This window comes from Aquarana catesbeiana, linkage group LG04, assembly GCF_042186555.1.
Source record: "Aquarana catesbeiana isolate 2022-GZ linkage group LG04, ASM4218655v1, whole genome shotgun sequence".
Classification (NCBI taxonomy): Eukaryota; Metazoa; Chordata; class Amphibia; order Anura; family Ranidae; genus Aquarana; species Aquarana catesbeiana.
The window spans coordinates 260,555,275-260,564,150 of NC_133327.1; the positions used below are offsets into that span (position 1 = coordinate 260,555,275).

Consider the following 8,876-nt stretch of genomic DNA (forward strand, 5'->3'; position numbering starts at 1 on the left):
TAAGGATAAAAATATTCATCATTTTCAGCACCATGATTTTATTTTTTGGATGGACGAAAATGGCCTGATTGTTGCAAATTATAAAACACTCTGGGTGTTATTTACTAATGCAAATTCCACTTTGCACAACAAGTGCACTGCAAAAGTGCACTTGAAACTGCACTGAAAGTGCACTTGTAGTGCAAAGTGGATTTTCCTTTAGTAAGTAACCCCCATTGTCACTGTAAACAGCAACTTATTCCAAAAACTGCTATTGAGCATTGAAAGAAGAAGCCACACATTATTGAGTATAAAATGTTTTACTCTGTGCACATTCATATGTGCGTTTAGAAAAAGGTTTTTGAACAAACCAACATATTTCTAGAAGAAATTGTGTACTTAAAAGTGGGGTATGCCTGTATCTATATATAGATATATATATCTATATATAGATATATATTTATTGTGTTAATATGTATATATAATATATATACACTAACATTGTCTTCTGCTGTGGACTGTTCCCCAACCATCATTTGTACTTTGATAATTGAACAGAGGATCATGCAATGCAGAATGTTTAAATAGAAAATTAGGGACAACCTAGTAATTATATTTGTAACTTCGTCATTGCTTCTTTAGCAAGAGGAAAGAGATGAGACTTGTACCTTTGGTTTGAATGTCTTACAGATGAAGTCAAAGGCAGCTTACCAGCAAACCAAAAGGTCCAGCTCAAAGTAGAATTACCTCTTGTGTCTCCTTGGCAGTTTTACTGTGTGACCAAAGGCAGAGAATAACACTGTGGCTTTTATTGAAATAATAAAGGGTGCTCATTTTCTCCTTTATTTGTATTGTTTACTCTGAGAAAAGCTTTCCTGCAAGCTAGAAAAAAATCCTAAATTAGCAAACGTTACAATAGATTTCCTATCATTTGTATAAATTATTTACAGAAATATTTACAGCCTGTAGAAGTGAACATGTATTTTTTTTAAAGTAGAGGAACTACCAAAAGTGTTTTTGAGTTCCAGGCTTAAGTCCAGTAAAAGCAAATTAAACTGTTCAAACTTGACAGCTTAAAGAGTGCAGAGAATGACTAATGAGGTAGCTGGGCCGTCCAGTGGTGAGGAACAACAAAAACAAAACAGTATGGAGCTAAATTAGTGGTAAACACACTTAAAGAATATTAAAAGGAAGTTGTAGATCAACATGATTGATAAATATTGATGATTACACATACTGTGCTCTGTAGTTGTACAAATGTATAATATGTATACACACAAACACACACACACACTCATATGCTTTTACTAGCAGCATTTTCCATCTGTTGTGTTTGTGTTTTTTACCATAGAGGTAACAAATACACAGAAAGCCAGTCTTGGGATACCTCTGCCCCACTGCACAGACAGGTAGGTAACTTCCTGGTGTAGTTGTTCACCTTCTTATGTCACCTCTCTATCGCTAGCTATGCAAAAAGCAGTAAGGATGAGCTAGTAAGTGATAAAGCTTAACCAAGGCCAGGTTGACACTATTGTGGTTTCCCATTTGAAATGCCGGGAAAAGTCCCTGCGCCTTTTCTAGAATCGCAGCCACAGGGAAACCGCACAGTGCTATGTGTTTTCCAGCACAGGAATGTGTGAGAGTGCCATTAAGAAGCATGCTTTTGCTGAGGGTGCAGGAAAGCATGCGATTTGCACACATTTCCACTAGGGATGAGCCAAACTCCCTCCGATTCGGTTCGCACCAGAACTTGTGAACAGGCAAAAAATTTGTGTGAACACCGTTAAAGTCTATGGGACACGAAAAATCAAAAGTGCTCATTTTAAAGGCTTATATGCAAGTTATTGTCATAAAAAGTGTTTGTGGACCCGGGTCCTGCCCCAGGGGACATGTATCAATGCAAAAAAAAAGTTTTAAAAACTGCCATTTTTTTCCAGAGCAGTGATTTTAATAATGCGTAGCCTCCCTGATGGTTTTCCCGAGTGTGGCTCGGGGTTAAAATTCAGGACCATTAGCGGTAACCCCGAGCCACACTCGGGATTACATCGCAGGATCCTGGTGTGCATTTACTTACCTTGTCCCCGGGATCCTGCCATGTCCCCCGCAGTGTCCGTGGGCTCCGTCCTCCTCCGAAGCCTCTCTTTGCCAGGCTCCGTTCCCTGCGAGTGTCGCGACGCATGGGGGCGGAGCCTGGCGGCAAATTAAAAAAAAAGTTAAAATCATAACACATACAGTACTGTAATCTTACAGATTACAGTACTGTATGAAATTATTTCACATCCCTTTTGTCCCCAGTGCTTTGGCCCATGCCCTGCACTATGTGATATATACTGTTCTTTCTGCCTGGAAACTGAAGATTGTCCATAGCAACCAAAAAGTGTCCCTTTACGTCAAAAGTGGCTTTAGACCAGCTAGAAAACAGCGATAGTAAATTAGAACACTTGCAGAATTGAGCGATAGTGAATCGTGGGGAAATTTATTTTATTACTATTTATCTTTATTTTTTTTAATTATTTATTTTTATTTATTATATTATAATTTATGTTTTTGTGTTTCAAACTTTATCATACCCGGGATATCTACTAGACTCTTGTTTGGACAGATTTAAGTGTGTTATTGTTAAGAATTACAGACCTACAATATAAAACGCCAAATTTCCATGCAAAATAATTGTACCGCTTTCAGCACCTAAAATCCGAAATAATCATACCGCCAGGGAGGTTAAAGTGAAACAAGAAAAATTTAATATTTCTTTAAATATCGTGCCTGGGGGGTGTCTATAGTATGCCTGTAAAGTGGCGCAGTTTTCCCGTGTTTAGAACAGTACCAGAGCAAAATGAAATTTCCAAAGGAAAAATGTCATTTAACTGCTCGCGGCTGTAATGTATTGTCGGATCCCGGCAATATTGATAAAAACCATTGAAAAAAAACGGCATGGGTCCCCCCCCCCAGTCCATTACTAGCAATGATGAACAGGCCAACGTGTTTCGTGAGACCACGCTGGCTTCTTCAGGGGTAGATGCTTTAATGTATCTGCAATACAAGCAATAAACCAAGTAAATGTATGTTACACAGAATTGGCAAGGAGGTGAGTGGTCAGAAGGGTCTGAGTGCAAGACCCCATACTCACCAATGGGCTGGTCCAGGTCATCAGTCGCTGACTTCACAGACGGCAGTAACAAACATCCAGCTCTGGAGCTGAGGAAGTGGAGCAATAAGTAACCCCAACAGGGAAACAACCGGAGGACCGACATGGCTGTGGTGCATGTGTAAGTGTTCCTAGGAGTCTCACCTTGTCCATGATGGATGACAGCTAAAAAATAGTCGGAGTATATATGTGTGTCACAAGACCCTAATGCAGACAAGCTTAATGAGGTAAATTAGTATGCATGTAAAAATACATGAGCCAGCATAAGATAAACGCTGGTATGGACTGGGAGACTGAAGGGACAGTGAAAATATTAATTAAAAATGTGAGAGGATAATAAGTTATGTATAAGGTACACTGGGGGTGAACAATTTTAAAGTATAAGGGCAAATGAAGAACCATACTAGAGTGCGAACTAAACTGAAAAACATCAGTGGTTACCTGAGTGAAGTGGATGGATGTTTTCACCTCATGGAAGTGCAGCTGTTGTGTGCATGGACAGAGCTGTGAATGAGAATCGCCACCATGTCAGGCCTCCAACTTGCACCCCCGAGCCGGCCAGATGCTCCACCCCCAACGTCATGTACGGATAATGAGGCGTGGAAGCACTGAAGACGTTCCCGGCCACTGGGGCTGCGCAGGCGCAGTGACCCCACATACCTGAGATGGTCCACACAGCCCATAAGCAATGACGCCAGGTAGGCGTCACCCGATGGGGGTGGAAAACATGACGCCGATAACCCATCCAGACAGGCGGGAGGGGACAGCAGGAGATTAGAAGACCTCCCTTACACATATTGCAGCTCCCGAGCTGAATGGTGAAATACCACCACCAACAAGGAGCAGCGAGAGAGAGGGACAACCCAAAAACACCCACTGCCAATGTGTAGTCCAACACGGCCAAATAATAGGTGTGTGCCAATGTGTGTAATAGATGGTTGGTGGCTATTGGTGGCAGCAGACCAAGTTTGGGCTAAATGGGTGTCTTCCACCCCGGGTATATCATAAATAATTGCCATAATTTCTCTTTAAAGGGTAACTCCATTTTCGTAGGGAAACAAAATGGCAAATAAAGAAAAGATAATATAGTGTGTACAATTGCGATACAAATCATATTGTAATTGAATGTTATTAAAAATTACCTTTTCTTTTCAATCTGCAGCCGCTGTAATTTTCTATAAATGCAAAGCAGTATGGCTATATGGAGTTGTTCTGTACACAGAATGTGTACTGACCCCTCCCCAGAAACATCATTTCCTGCTTGTGTGATTGGCTCACCAATTTTCCCAGAAGTCTGCACTAAGATACAAGTCAGATTTCAGGCATCCCCTGCAACAAAAATGTCATTTTTGGTGAGATATTTCCAATGGGAACACATCTAAAGGGAAGCAGGCCCAGCAGCTTTCCTCAATAGTGCCCTGCAGCTGCCACAGCTGACTGATAATTATGAAACCACTCCCATTAGACCTACTCAGAACAGAGGCACAGAAAAATACACATGGATTTCTTCAGAAAGGTAGGAATCTGCAACAAAGGTTGTTATAATCCTTGTAATGTACATAGATTACTCAGAGGCAAAAGTGGAGTTACACTTTAAGAAAATGCTCTTTTTACCTTTAAATTCCTTTTGTGCATATTGGTGATTCTCATCTCCTCCAGCTTCTTTGTGCTTTTAAAAAGACTGAAATATTTTTGAAATAACATGAACATTATAAAGGGTATATATATATATATATATATATATATATATATATATATATATATATATATATATATATATATATATATTGTAATTGAGCTGCATCTATTTTAACTGTGTCTTTAGCTGTTTGGCTGGAGTTTTACTTTAACATACACAGGCTTGCATGTCATTTTGCACAGTAGCGCTTTCACCCTATGACTCCCATTGCACGACCAAAGTCAGTTCCAGACAGTAACTTCTTCTTCTTCTCTGTCTTCCTCTTCTTTATTAAAATAATAAAAATGGTTATCCAGCTGCATGAGAAATGTTACAACCGTAACACTGTCACTGTAATTAGGAGGTAGAAATACTATATTGGCCATCATTTATAGTGATGGTCATATAAAAAGAATCCATAATTTATCAGTTTTTCATTACCCTGAATATTGCCATGTAGATCTCTCTGGTCTGTGGAGAATCACAAAAATTAGGAATCCTGGCATCATCAATTCTCTGCAGAGTGGACAAAGCTACATTTATTTAGTAAAATAAAAAAAAAATGAAATTAATCCATTCATATCTTTTTAGTATTAAATTGTACAAGAATTACAACCTAAAATATGACAAAGTGTTCAGAAATCATTATCAGCATTTTTTTAATACCAGATTAAAACTACTCCATGCATACCTCCCAACATTAGAAGTTAAGAAAGTGGGACAACCAAGAAAGTTGAAAACAGTGGGCGAAAAGTGATTGGGCTAAATTGCTTTGGATTGTGTTTGACCTAAAGGAACATTGGTAAATATTGTCTAAGCCTTTAGAACATACTGCACACATATTCTGCAGTCCTTGTACCCACAAAATACTTCTTACCTACTGTATGACAAGTGAGAGTAGCACAGACACACATAAAGCTTAAGGATCATCTTTAAAAAAACAAAAGAGCATATAGACAGGGAGCTAACATTTTGTCTGAGCCCACCTCAAAGAATAACTTCATTAAAATAGTTGTAAGCTGTTATTAAGGCAATAAATCTTTTGGTCAGGAGTATGAAATGTACAATGCTAAGTACTGTTACAACACAATGTAAAGAGTGCAGTGGTCAGCAAATGTCATAGTCCCCTTTATGTTGCTGGTCAGCGGGAGGAAAGGATGGCTGGTTGTTTGTAATCAACGAAAAGAAAAATGTGCAGCGTTGGTGGTCAGCGGGATTTAAAAAAATGCCTGGAATTGATGGACAGGGAGAGAAAAAATATCAGTGCAAGGAAAAAATGCCCAGTGTTGGTAGGCAGAAAAATATTTAGTGTCTGTGGTCAGCAGGTGGAAAATAAAGACTAGTAATAGTGGTTAGTGAAAGGAAAAATGGCTGACAATTTCCCAAGATGGTGGTCAGTTGGAGGAAGAAAATGCTTCTCATTGATGGTAAATAGGAGAAAAAATTCCCCAGTGGGGGAAAGGGTTGGGACTGGTGCTCATTGGGGGGCATTGGTGCTCTGGGTGGACTGATACTCTATGGAAGGAGAGGATGGTTAGGAATGCTGGTGTAAGTGGGATCATTGGTGTTCAATGGAGGTCAATGGTGTTCAGTAGATTACCCACATCTCCTAACCATCCTAGATCTTGTGGGATAGTCCCAAAATGTAAACAAAATCCTGGCATCCTGTGGATCCAGATTATTTCACAGAGCCCAAATGCCAGAACAAATTATACCACTTTGCTCCACTAACTTACGCTAAAACTCTAATGCCCCGTACACACGGTCGGACTTTGTTCGGACATTCCGACAACAAAATCCTAGGATTTTTTCCGACGGATGTTGGCTCAAACTTGTCTTGCATACACACGGTCACACAAAGTTGTCGGAAAATCCGATCGTTCTATACGCGGTGACGTAAAACACGTATGTCGGGACTATAAACGGGGCAGTGGCCAATAGCTTTCATCTCTTTATTTATTCTGAGCATGCGTGGCACTTTGTCCGTCGGATTTGTGTACACACGATAGGAATTTCCGACAACGGATTTTGTTGTCGGAAAATTTTATCTCCTGCTCTCCAACTTTGTGTGTCGGAAAATCCGATGGAAAATGTCCAATGGAGCCCACACACGGTCGGAATTTCCGACAACACGCTCCGATCGGACATTTTCCATCGGAAAATCCGACCGTGTGTACGGGGCATAATAACGCTCTAGCACCGGGAAGCCAGGGCATGTGCCTTGCATATCCTGCCGGGTCCCTGTTGCTGCGATCCTCGATTACTGGCAACTGTACCCACCAATTATCTGTCAAAAGCAAAAGCATCAGAGTCAAGGGAAGTGTCCCCTCTGCTACTCCTCAGCTTTGACATGTCTTATGACAGAACAGCAGGAAAAGCCTGCTGGGAGGAAGGACATCTCCTGGCATCTGAGAGCTGTAAGTTTTAGGCACTTGGGCCAATTTGTGCTGGGAAGACACAATGACCTGGAGGAAGAGAGGTGTAAAAGATGTGTGTTGGGGTAAAAGGATTAATGCTGGGAGGGGGGTTTGTGGAGGAGTAAGAGTATATGTGTTAAGGGGGGGGCATGGGGGGCAGATTTGTGCTAGCAGGGTGGGGAAGATTTATGCTGAGAGGGGGGATTGAGGGAAGATGATTTGTACTGGGAGGTGGGATTTGGGGGTGGGGAGTTGAGCTTGAAGGGGGGAGAGGATTTGCGCTGACAGGGAGAATTGGGGAGGAGAGGGTTTATGCTGTGAGGGGGATGAGAGGGGAAGTTTTGTGCTGGAAGAGGGGATTTGAGGAGGGAGGAATTGTGCTAGGGGGATTTAGAGGAGAAGATGATTTGTGCTGGGAGTGGGGATTGGGATGATTTGTACTAGAAGGGGGGAGAAAATTTGTGCTAGAAGAAGAAGAAGAGAGGTGGGAGCATTTGTGCTAACAGGGGGGAAGGATTTGTGCTGGGAGAGGGTATTGGGGGAGAATAGGATTTGTGCTGTGGGAAAAGACTTGTGATTGGAGGGGATATGGGGGGGGGGGCAGAAAGAGGGTATGGGGAGGTTGTGCTAACATGGAAAAAAGGATTTGTGCTGAGAGGGGAATTGAGAGAGAGGAGGATTTGAGCTGGTAAAGGGGATTTGGGAGAGTGGAAGAGGATTTGAACTGGGGGAGGGGGAAATGTTGGAAGGTAAATTTGTGCTGGGATGATTTTTGAGGGGAAGAGGATTTGTACTAGTGGGGGGATTCAATGGGGTAGAAAATTTGTGCTGGTATAGGGGCGGGAAATAAGGCAGGGTTATTTGATTGGGTGGGGCAAAGATTTGTGCTGGGAGAGTTCCTGCACCTATTCTTGAGAAAAATAACACTGGTACTGCAAAAGAAAGGACTGTCGGGAAGTATGTGCATATAATCACTGTGCTAAAGGGGCCATACCGCAATTTGATTTTATATCAGTTCTTTACAAAGATGATAATCTTATTTTTGCTAGTAAATGGATTTGCACATTCTCACTCATATTTTTAAACATGCAAAATAAATCCTAGGAAAAACTTATGACTGCACATACAATTTATTTACAGACGTGATTTATATGGTACAGCAAAGCGAAGACTGGGGGGGGGGAGGCAATCAGTTATGCTGGAGTGAGGACACAGAAGAGTGACAGAAAGCTAAGCTCATTAATGTGTTTCTTCTCTTTTCTGTGTCCAGTCAATGATTATGGGAGGAGGAGAGACATAAATAGAGAGAAATATCAATCTTTTGGCAGGTAAAACAGCTCACAAAAGTATATTTTGTTTGTATATTTTATCTGTTTGCTTGGAGTACAGCTTTAAAACATGAAAGCTGACACCGTATTGGTTGTTCTAAGCAACAATCCTATTTTATTTTTTTCCATTCTCTAAATTTAAATGGTCCCTATTACCTCCTTGCCAGCCTGTAGTTTTATGATTTCCTTTAATTATGCATATGTGTATGCACATTACATGGTTTTGGCTGCTTTGAATTGTTGACTTTCTTATTGCACTGGATTCTGCCCGAGAACATAAAGTTCTTATGTATTTACCAACAGAGATCTATCATATGCAGTTCAAC

General features: G+C 40.9%; 1 protein-coding gene across 2 annotated transcripts in view; it reads left to right on the forward strand.

The window, feature by feature from the left end:
* BCL6 (BCL6 transcription repressor) overlaps positions 1 to 8,876 on the forward strand; it is a 100,843-nt gene that overhangs the window by 38,999 nt on the left and 52,968 nt on the right. The gene's annotated exons all lie outside the window — the stretch shown is intronic.